Source organism: Mauremys reevesii, linkage group 14 (assembly GCF_016161935.1).
Source record: "Mauremys reevesii isolate NIE-2019 linkage group 14, ASM1616193v1, whole genome shotgun sequence".
In the NCBI taxonomy this organism is placed as follows: domain Eukaryota; kingdom Metazoa; phylum Chordata; order Testudines; family Geoemydidae; genus Mauremys; species Mauremys reevesii.
This window is the reverse complement of record NC_052636.1, coordinates 59,210-70,832: the sequence shown is the minus strand read 5'-3', so window position 1 is coordinate 70,832 and position 11,623 is coordinate 59,210. Positions and strand designations below refer to the sequence as shown.

The 11,623-nt window shown below is 46.2% G+C and overlaps 1 protein-coding gene and 1 pseudogene across 1 annotated transcript in view; one reads left to right on the top strand and one right to left on the bottom strand.

The window, feature by feature from the left end:
* LOC120381811 (zinc finger protein 850-like) overlaps positions 1-11,623 on the bottom strand; it is a gene marked incomplete at its 3' end in the record, with an annotated part of 70,289 nt that overhangs the window by 30,005 nt on the left and 28,661 nt on the right. The gene's annotated exons all lie outside the window — the stretch shown is intronic.
* On the top strand, positions 54-11,141 carry LOC120381816 (annotated as a pseudogene).

The window sequence follows — 11,623 nt, the reverse complement described above, 5'->3', positions numbered from 1 at the left end:
GGGCTCTGCTGGACCCCGCTCAGAGAGCCCTCTACAGAGACGTCATGCAGGAGAACTACGAGAACGTGGCCTCTCTGGGTAAGGAGTCCCGTCCCCTCGGTTCTTGGAAGGGGAAATGCAGAGTTAAGGTTCACCACATCCTGCGACGTAACCTTAACTCTGCCCTGTGTCAGCAACACCCCAACACGCCAGCGACACACACACCAGCCCTCTGCCCTCCCAGCAACACAATGCTCTGGGAACAGAGCCGTCCTTCAGAAAGTCTAACGTCTTCTCTTTGCTTAGGCAAAACTGGGGTTTAGGTCCGGCGTAGCGAAGAGAAGCTTCCCACACCTGGCCGGCCCTCAGATGGAGCCTATGCCACACGAACCGTCACGGACTTGCAAAATATCACCACCTCTTCGCCCCTGAGGGTTAAGAACGGCCACACTGGGTCAGACTAAAGGTTCCTCAAGTCCAGTATCACTGGTCAACGCCAGGTGCCCCAGAGGGAACGAACAGAACAGGTCACAGTCCAGTGATCCATCCCCTGCCGCCCATTCCCGGCCTCTGGCGAGTGATTCCTTCGGAGCCGTTGCCTTCGATTACCCTTCTCTAAACCCTGGAGATGGCTACCCATGAGTGCCGACAACGCTCATGGCAAGGACGCACCCTTGTGCGCGTTGATTGTCCACGAATCCCTCCACCCTCTCATATGGACCGCCGCCTCGCCGCGGTGGGGAGGCTTGCGGGGGCGTAAAGACCCTCATAACGACGTCGTTCTGAGCTTTCCAACTCCTGGTAGGGTTCCCCCTTGGCAAGGGGGTCTGAGGCGAGGCTCCTGACTCACCTAGGCCCCAACGGTGGGTCGGGCACATATAGACGATCTTCGAGTGCTGTGCAGCTGTGAAGGCGGATGGGGGCTGCAGCAGGAAGGAGGCCCCTGGTGGTCTGGGATCTCCTCGCCACTGGGTCAGGGTTTTCCTCCCGTCAAGTCTCGTGCGGTTACCGCCACCACGCCGGTTTCCTCACGTTAAAACGATTTCCCACGCAGGCCTCACACCCACCCGGAGCCGTGTGGTGACGTGCGAGTGGCGGAGAAGACAGGCGCCGTGAGCTCTGGGAGTCTTTCGTCTCAAATCCGCACGCCGGCGGCAGCCGCGTGACGGCCGTCTTGCGCCTGGATGAGACGGAAGTGCGTTTCGGCAGCAGCGGCTGCGACAGAGCAGGCCTCTTTTAGGATCTCTTCTGCTCGCCCGAAAAGGTGCCCCAAACATCGGCGGTTTCACACTCTTCCAACTGGAGGGATCACTCAACGCCGTGGCCGAAACAAGAGATACAAGACAATGAATTTCATCACCTGGAATGTCCGCACCCTTAGGGACTCTCAGCTCATAGGTCTTGTTTTCTGGACCTTTCATCATTTTTGTTGCTCTTCTCTGCACTTTCTCCTGTTTGTCCACATCCTTCCTGACATGTGGCGCCCAGAGCTGGACACAACACTCCAGTTGAGGCCTAATCAGTGTGGAGTAGAGCGGAAGAATTACTCCTCGTGTCTTGCTTACAACACTCCTGCTGATACATCCCAGAAGGATGTTCACTTCTTTTGCGACAGCGTTACACTGTTGACTCATATTTAGCTTGTGATCCACTATGACCCCCAGATCCGTTTCCGCAGTTCTCCTTCCTAGGCAGTCATTTCCCAGTTTGTAGGTGTGCTTGTTCCTTCCTAAGTGGAGCACTTTGCATTTGTCCTGATTGAATTTCATCCTATTGACTTCAGACCATTTCTCCAGTTTGTCCAGATCGTTTTGAATTTTAATCCTCTCCTCCAAAGCACTTGCAGCCCCTCCCAGCTTGGTATTGTCCGCAAATTTTGTAAGTGTCCTCTCTATGCCATTACCTAAATCATTGATGAAGATATTGAACAGAACTGGACCCAGAACTGATCCCTGCGCGACCCCACTCATTACGCCCTTCCAGCATGACGCTGAACCACTGTTAACTTCGTAAACGTTGTAAGTGTTTTCCAATGCGTTTTGCACCCACCTTCTAGTAGCTCCATCGAGGTTGCATTTCCCTAGTTTGTTTATGAGACGAGCATGTGAGACAGGATCTAAAGCTCTAGTAAAATCAAGATATACCACATCTACCGCTTTTCCCCCCCATCCACAAGGCTTGTTACCCTGTCGAAGAAATATATCAGGTTGGTCTGACACAATTTGTTTTCAGCAAATCCATGCAGACTGTTACTTATCACCTTATTATCTTCTAGATGTTTGCAAATTGATTGCTTAATTATTTGCTCCATTATCTTTCCGGGTACAGAAGTTAAGCTGACCGGTCTGTAATTCCTCGGGTTGGCCTTATTTCTCTTTTCATAGATTGTCACCATATTTGCTCTTTTCCAGTCTTCTGGAATCTCTGTATTGAGATGCTGACAGAGCACTCAAGGGGATCAGGCCATTGCGGTGAATCTGAACAAATTCTTTGCATCGATCTTCAGGGCTGAGGATGCGAGGGAGATTCCCCAACCTGAGCCATTTCTTTTTAGGTGACAAATCTGAGGAACTGTCTCAGATTGAGATGTCATTAGAGGAGGTTTTGGAACAAACTTATACATTAAACAGTAACAAGTCGCCAGGACCAGATGGGATTCACCTGAGTTCTGAAAAAGCTCAAATGTGAAAATGCAGAACTACTCACTGTGGTCTGTAACCTGTCATTTAAATCAGCTTCTGTACCAGATGACTAGAGGCTAGCTAATGCGATGCCCATTTTTATAAATCCAGAAGCGATCCTGGCAATCACAAGCCTGATTTCCATACCAAGCAAACTGGTTGAAACGCTAGTAAAAAACAGAATTATCAAACACAGAGACGAACATGATTTATTGGGGAAGAGTCAACATGGCTTTTGTAAAGGGAAATCACGCCTCACCAATCTACTGGAATTCTTTGAGGGGGTCAAACAAACGTTGACAAGGGGGATCCAGTGGATATAGTGTACTTAGATTTTCAGCAAGCCTTTGACAAGGTCCCTCACCAAAGGCTCTTAAGCAAAGGAAGCTGTCATGGGATAAGAGGGAAGGTCCTCTCATGTATCGGTAATTGGTTAAAAGATGGGAAACAAAGGGTAGGAATAAATGATCAGTTTTCAGACTGGGAAATAGTGGGGTCCCCCAGGGGTCTGTACTGGGCCCAGTCCTATTCAACATATTTATAAACCATCTGGAAAAAGGGGTAAACAGTGAGGTGGCAAAGTTTGCAGATGATACAAAACTACTTAAGATAGTTAAGTCCCAGGCAGACCGTGTAGAGCTACAAAGAGACCACTCAAAACTGGGCAACAAAATGGCAGATGAAATTCTTTGTTGGTAAATGCAAAGTAATGCACCTTGGGAAACCTAATCCCAATTTTACATATACAATGACGGGGTCTAAATTAGCGGTTATCGCTCAAGAAAGAGATCTTGGAGTCATTGTGGATAGTTCTCTGAAAACATCCACTCAATGTGCAGCGGCAGCCGAAAAAACCTTGAAGTAGAACGTCCTACACATTTGAACATCTGGGGAGCTACCCTCAGTGTATTGCTGCGTCAAAATAGGCTGGGGTTAATGCAATAAGAAAAAAATGGTGAGAAATTGCCTTGAACCCACCTGTTTTCCTTTCCCCCTGCAGAGTTTCCAGTTTTCACACCTGATGTGATCTCCCATCTGGAACAAGACAAAGAGCCGTGGGTCCCAGATCTCCATGATTCAGAGGAAAGCGAGATCCTGAGCGGTACCTGCCCAAGGGAGGAATCATTCAGCCAATTCGAAACCTGTCCGTGGCTGAAGGAAACAGCTGGGATTCCCGACAGAGACCTTGGGAGTTCTCCGAGTTCAGGATTGTCCTCAGCAGGTTTGTATCCTCAGGGCAGATGTCGCTCATGACTTCCTACAGTAGTTTGTTGGTTAATTAGAGTCTATATTGGCCAATAATGGACAGAATTTTGCATATCATTATTATTTTCTTTGAAATTCACCGATTTTTTACAATGGATGTCAAAAACAATCGACGAATAATGATACTACCGAGAAAGACAAAACCATATGCAACATAGTCGGGCCCCGGGCTCACTTCCGGACCGCCGGGCCCCGGTAATTTGTACCTGCTCCCCCCCACCCCCTCGTCGGCCCTGTTCCCACCCATCATGAGAGATACCTGGCAGTAGCTCCCTCCTTCACCTCCCTTCCCCCTGAGTGTTTGGACAGGATTTACAGACAGAATTGATCCCCTTACCTCTTTAGGACAGAATTTGGGGAAATTCAGTCCCTGATTTATGTCCATCTCTGCAGCGCTTATTTCGTTGACCACAATAGTGATAGTGACCATAAAATGCTCAGGGAGATTAGAGAGGCTATACAAATAAAAACCGCAATAATAATGGGGGATTTCAACTATCCCCACCATGATTGACTCTTTCTTGGAGCAGCTAGTCCTGGAACCCACCAGAGAAGAGGCAATCCTTGATTTAACTCAACTAAGTGGAGCCAAGGATCTGGTCCAAGAGGTGAATGTAGCTGGATTGCTTGGTAATAGCACCCATAATATAATTAAATTTAACATTCCTGTCAAAGGGGGAAAACACCAAAGCCCACCATAGTAGCATTTGATTTCAGAAAGGGGACTGAGAACCAAATGAGGACGTTAGTTAAACAGAAATTAAAAGGAACAATCTCAAAAGTGAAATCCCCACAAGCTGCATGGAAGCTTTTTAAAAAAAACCCACAATAGAGGCTCAAATTAAATGTAGATCCCAAATTAAAAAACATAGTAAGAGGCCCAAAATGTGCCACCGTGGCTCAACCCTAAGTAAAAGAAGTGGTTAGCGGTAAAAAGGCATCCTTTAAAAATTGGAAGTTAAATCCTACTGAGGAAAATAGAAAGGAACAGAAACGGTAGAAAGCCATGTGCAATCAGGCAGGTCAAAAAAGAATTTGAAGAGGAACTTGCCAAAGCCTTAAAAAGTAAGCAGAACAAAATTTTTCAGTAGCACGAAGCCTGCTAAACAACCACTGGGGCCACTGGATGATTGAGATGCTAAAGAAGCACTCAAAGACGATCAGGCCATTGCGGAGAAACTAAATGAATTCTTTGCATCAGTCTTCATGACTGAGGATGTGAGGGAGATTCCCAAACCTGAGCCGTTCTTTTTAGGTGACAAATCTGAGGAACTGTCCCAGATTGAGGTGTCATTAGAAGTCATTTTGGAACAAACTGACAAATTAACCAGTAATAAGTCACCAGGACCAGGTGGGATTCACCCAAGAGTCCCAAGGAACTCAAATGTGAAATTACAGAACTACTAACTGTAGTTTGTAAGCTATCATTTAAATCAGCTTCTGTACCAGATGGCTGGAGGACAGCTAATGCGACGTCAATATTTATAAAAGGCTCCAGAAGCAATCTTGGCATTTACAAGTCGGTAAACCTAACTTCAGTACCAGGCAAATTGTTTCAAAGTCTACTAAAGAACAGAATTGTCAGACAGAGAGATGAACACAATTTGTTGGTGAAGAGTTAACATGGCTTTTGTAAAGGAAAATCATGCCTCACCAATCTACTAGATTTACTTGACAGGGTCAACAAGTATGTGGACCAAGGGGATCCAGTGGATATAATGTGCTTACATTTTCAGAAAGCCTTTGACAAGGTCCCTCACCAAAGGCTCTTAAGCAAAGGAAGCTGTCATGGGATAAGAGGGAAGATCCCCTCATGGATCGGCAACTGGTTAAAAGATAGGAAACAAACTGGAGGAATAAATGTTCCGTTTTGAGAATGGAGAGAGGTAAATAGTGGTGCCCCCCAGAGGTCTGTATTGTACTTGCACTGTTCAGCAGACATACAAATGATCTGGAAAAAGGGGTAAACAGCAAGTTTCCAAGATTTACAGATGATACAAATTTACTCCAGACAGTTAAGTCCTAAACACACCGGAAAGAGTTAGGCCTTGTCTACTAGGGTGACCAGATGTCCTGATTTTATAGGGACAGTCCTGACCTTTGGGTCTTTCTCTGATATAGCCTGACAGAGCAGTGGCTTTCAGCAGATCATGACCTTTTCTGTGATTTCTTACAAGGCATATTTTGTACAAACCAGATCAGAATGACATGCCAGTGGTGACTATGGGGGTTCCTGGGTGCTGATTGGAGGTAAAAAGTGTCACATTGCGATATAAAGTTATATGTAGAACAAGATCTCTGGATTAACATTTTTTTTTTAAATCTAAAATTTGGGATCTCTGAAGAAAACTCAGAGCCAGAATGGTTATTGCATCAGACACCCCGAGGCCTGGGCTACACTCGCGGAGGGGGGGGCGGGGTTCGAACTAAGATACGCAACTTCAGCTACGCTATTCGCATAGCTGAAGTCAAAGTATCTTAGTTCGACTTACCTGGCTGTCCTCACGGCGGCGAGTCGACTGCCGCGGCTCCCCCGTCGACGCCGCTTACTCCTGCTGAGGTGGAGTACGGGCGTCGGTTCGCGGATCGATTTATCGCGTCCAGACAAGACGCGATACATTGAACACTACCCGCCGATCCGGCGGGTAGTATAGACGTACCCTTAGAAAAGGATTGAAAGAAGGAAAACGTGGTTTACGTGCCTCCCACGTCACTCTAAAATATTCTAGACGCTGAGGGATCTGGTCTAGAATTTGATGAACAAACCCCAAGTTAAAATGTATTAAACTATGAAGGTACATGACTAGACAGCTCAGATGATTAGCAATGGTATAAAGCAGTGATTCTCAAACCCCTTTCACACAGCAAGCCTCTGAGTGTGACCTACGCTTATAAATTAAAAACACTTTTTAATATGGTTAACACCATTATAAATGCTGGAGGCAAAGCGGGGTTTGGGGTGGAGGCTGACAGCTCGCGACCCCCCACATCATAACCTCATGACCCCCTTCGGGGTCCCGACCCCCAGTTTGAGAACCCCTGGCGTAAAGGCACTTTGTCCTTAGATCATTAACTTGTAGGCTTGGCAGAATTTGATTTTTATTAGGGCTGTCAAGCGATTGAAAAAATTAATTGCAATTAATCACGCTGTTAAACAGTAATGGGATACCATCTCTTTAAATATTTGTGGATGTTGCCTACATTTTCAAATATATTGATTTCAATTGCGACACAGAATACAGAGTCGACAGTGCTCGCTTCATATTTATTTTTGATTACAAATATTTGCACAAAAGAAATGGTATTTTTCAAGTCACCTCATGCAAGGACTGTAGTGCAATCTCTTTATCGAGAAAGTTGAACTTACTAATGTGGAATTATGTACAAAAAGTAACTGCTGTAAAACTTTAGCGCCCGCAAGTCCACTCAGTCCTACCTCAGCCAGTCGCTCAGACAAAAACTTTTGGTTACATTTGCAGGAGATAATGCTGCCCGCTTCTTGTTCACAATGTCACCTGAAAGTGAGAACGGACGTTCGCATGACACTGTTGTAGCCGGCGTTGCAAGGTATTTACATGCCAGATGTGCTAAAGATTCACATGTTCCTTCGTGCTTCAACCACCATTCCAGGGGACATGTGTCCATGCTGATGACGGGTTCTGCTCAATAACGATCCAAAGCAGTGCGGACCGATGCATGTTCATTTTCATCATCTGAGTCAGATGCCATCAGCAGAAGGTTGATTTTCTTTTTTAGTGGTTCGGGTTCTGTACTTTCCACATCTGAGTGTTGCTCTTGGAAGACTTCTGAAAGCATGCTCCACACCTCGTCCCTCTCAGATTTCGGACGGCACTTCAGATTCTTAAACCTTGGGTCGAGTGCTGTAGCTATTGTTAGAAATCTCACATTGGGACTTTCTTTGCATTTTTGTCAACTCTGCTGTGAAAGTGTTCTTAAAACGAACATGTGCTGGGTCATCATCTGAGACTGCTATAACATGAAATAACCACATTCTGCCATATAAAAGACATATAGTTCTCCCCCAAGGAGTTCAGTCACAAATTTAATTAACCCATTATTTTTTAACGAGCATCATCAGCATGGAAGCATGTCCTCTGGAATGGTGGCTGAAGTATGAAGGGGCATACGAATGTTTCGCATATCTGGCACATAAATACTTTGCAGCACCGGCTACAAAAGTGCCACGCGAACGCCTGTTCTCACGTTCAGGTGACATTGTAAATGAGAAGCAGGCAGCATTATCTCCTGCAAATGTAAACAAACTTGTTAGTTTTAGCGATTGGCTGAACAAGAAGTCGGACTGAGTGGACTTGGAGGTTCTAAAGTTTTACGTTGCTTTTGTTTTGGAGCGCAGTGATGTAACGAACAAACAAAAATCTACATTTGTAAGTTCCACTTTCACGATAAAGAGGTGGCGCCACAGTCCTTGTATGAGGTGAATTGAAAAATACCGTTTCTTTGATCATTTTTACAGTGCAAATATTTATAATAAAAATAATATAAAGTGAGCACTGTACACGTTGTAGTCTGTGTTGTCATAGAAATCAATGTTTGAAAATGTAGTAAAAACATCCAAAAATATTTAATACATTTCAGTTGGTAGTCTAACGTTTAACAGTGTGGTTAATCGCAAGTAATATTTTTGAGTTAATCATGTGCGTTAACTGCAATTGAAAGCCCTCTGTATTATTTTTATTTTTTCATAATTTCAAATTATTTAAGATTTTTTCTTGGGTCAATTTTTATGAGCGCCAGGGGACACGGGTGACCTAAACTAGCTCCATCGATATAAAATTACCTGGGCTGCATCTCCGCTCGGATTTTCAGAATTGTACAAAATTAAAGGTTTTAGACTTTTTTTTTTTTTTTTCAATTTTTTATCGATTTACATTTTCAGTTGCAGGAAATTACGCGGGGAAGTCAGACAACAATTCTGTAATGGCAGGAGATGTTGAGACCCAAAACGTTACAGCTTTATAACCGATAAAACAAACTGTCACCATCACACGTCAAAATTATATAAAGTCCGTGTCCTTAAACAAAACTCTGTTCTCCAACAGCATTTTTCTTATTTTTCCTAGCTGAAAGTTTGATCGTTGATGGAAATATTTTTGCTTGGTTTGTGAGTTTGCAGTGAAATGGATATTTATTGATAAAAATCGAATCCTTCCAAGCCTGAATCCACCGAAGTATGTGCTTAATTGAAAGCACATTAAAGATTTAGTTGGGGATTGGTCCTGCTTTGAGCAGGGGGCTGGACTAGATACCTCCTGAGGTCCCTTCCAACCCTGATCTTCGACAAGTCTGATTCTATGTGAGTGGTCTCATTGAAACTCTAGGGATCAGGGACTGCCAGAACATGAGGAACTTCTGGCCTCTTCCACCGCAGCTAGTTTGCATCATGGTTGGGTCTCCCCTTTTTCTGCCAACAGGTGATGGGATGCCGAGTGAGAAGGAGGAGCACGAACCTCAGCAGGAAGATGCTGAGCAAGACGAACCACCCGGGACATTATTGCAAATATCTGAGGTGGAGGATTCCAGGAGTCGTGAGCAGAGAGAAGGTCGTCAGAGTCAGCACAGGCCAGAGAGGAAGCAGGGAAACCAGCCAGGGAAGAAATTGAATAAATCCATTCATAGTTGGGGACCTCACAGATACGTCAAGGAAACCGCAGCCCAGCCGAAAATCCAGGCAGGAGAGAGAAACAACACATGCCCCGAGTGTGGGAAAAATTTCAGTAGGCACTCAGTTCTTCTTAAACATCAGAGCACCCACACAGGGGAAAGACCCTATGAATGCCACGAGTGTGGGAAAACCTTCACTCAGAGATCGTCCCTTATTAAACATCGGCGAATACACACGGGAGAGAGACCCTATGGGTGCTGTGAGTGTGGGAAAAGCTTCACTCAGAGATCAACCCTTATTAAACATCGGAGGATACACACGGGAGAGAGACCCTATGTGTGCTGTGAGTGCGGGAAAAGCTTCACTCAGAGATCATCCCTCATTACACATCAGAGGATCCACACGGGGGCGCAATCCTACGCGTGCGCTGAATGCGGAGAAAGCTTCACCCGACGCTCAAACCTGATTGTGCATCGGCGAATCCACACCGGAGAGAGACCCTACCAATGCTGTGAGTGCGCGAAAAACTTCACCAACAGCTCCTCGCTTATGAAACATCAGCGGATCCACACGGGAGCCAGACCTTACGAATGCCGCGAGTGCGGGAAAACCTTCACTCGCAGCTCGCACCTCATTGCACATCAGAGAATCCACACAGGAGAGAGACCCTATGAATGCGGCGAGTGTGGGAAAAGCTTCACGGATAGTTCAGACCTTATTAAGCATCAGAGGATCCACACGGGAGAGAGACCCTATGAATGCGCCGAGTGCGGGAAAAGCTTCATGGACAGCTCAGACCTTACTAAGCATCAGCGAATCCACACGGGAGAAAGACCCTATGAATGCAGCGAAAAGGGAAAACCTTCACTCACAGCTCAGCCCTTCTGACGCATCAGAGAATCCACACCGGCGAGAGACCCCACGAGTGCTGCGAGTGCGGGAAACGCTTCACTCAGAGCTCGGACCTAATTAAACATCAGAGAATCCACACCGGCGAGCGACCCTACAGATGCGGCGAGTGCGGGAAAAGCTTCACTTGGCGCTCGAGCCTAATCACGCATCAGAGATTCCACACAGACGAGAGACCCTATGGCTGCCGTGAGTGCGGGAAAAGATTCTTTGTCAGCTCAGCGCTCCGGGAACATCAGAGAATCCACATTGGAGCCAGACCGTATCAGTGCAGTGAGTGCGGGAAAAACTTCACTCGCAGCTCGAACCTCATTAGACATCAGAGGCTCCACCCGGCCTAGAGACACTCTCAATGCTCTGAGTGTGGGAAAAGCTTCTAGCAGAACTCAGCGCTTACTTCTCACCGGAGAATTTGCAAGGGAAACAAATGCCATAAAACCCTTATTTAAGGCTGACCATTTTTAGGGTTTTTTTTTCCTAATTCCCTCTTAAAGACTTTTTGAACTACCGTATATACTCATTCAGAAGCCGAATCTTTTTGGGAAAAAACTGACGCATCAAAGAGCGGGGGTCGGCTTATCGATGGGTCTACACACCAAAATTTGAGGATTTTAAACTCTATGGAATCATTGAATTGAATATCGAATACATTGTCGTTTTGTTTACCTGGAGCGTCTGCAGGCATGGAGCCCCTCGGCTCCCCGTGGCCGCGGACTTCCCGCAGCTCCCATTGGCTGGGAACGGTGAACCGCGGCCACAGGGAGCTGAGGGACTCCCTGCCTGCAGACGCTGCAAGTAAACAAAACGTCCCAACCCGCCAGGAGCCAAAGTTTTCAAACCCCTGGAATATAGGGTCGGCTTATGAAAGGGTCAGACAGTTTTTGCTCTTTTTACCCAACCATCTTGGGGGGTCGGCTTATAAACCAACGGGCTAATGAATGAGTATATATGTATTTGCATCACGTGGTCTCTCAGGTCCCCTGGGCGAGTTGCCCGATTTTCTCTTTTGTAGCTGAGGTTCTTTGGAGTGAATCCGGCGTCACTTTCTGTCACCTCCTTCCTTCTGAGTCTTGGGAGCACGTCTTCCTCCTACCAGGAACGTCCATGAGCGCCAGGGGACACGGGTGACCGAAACTAGCTCCGT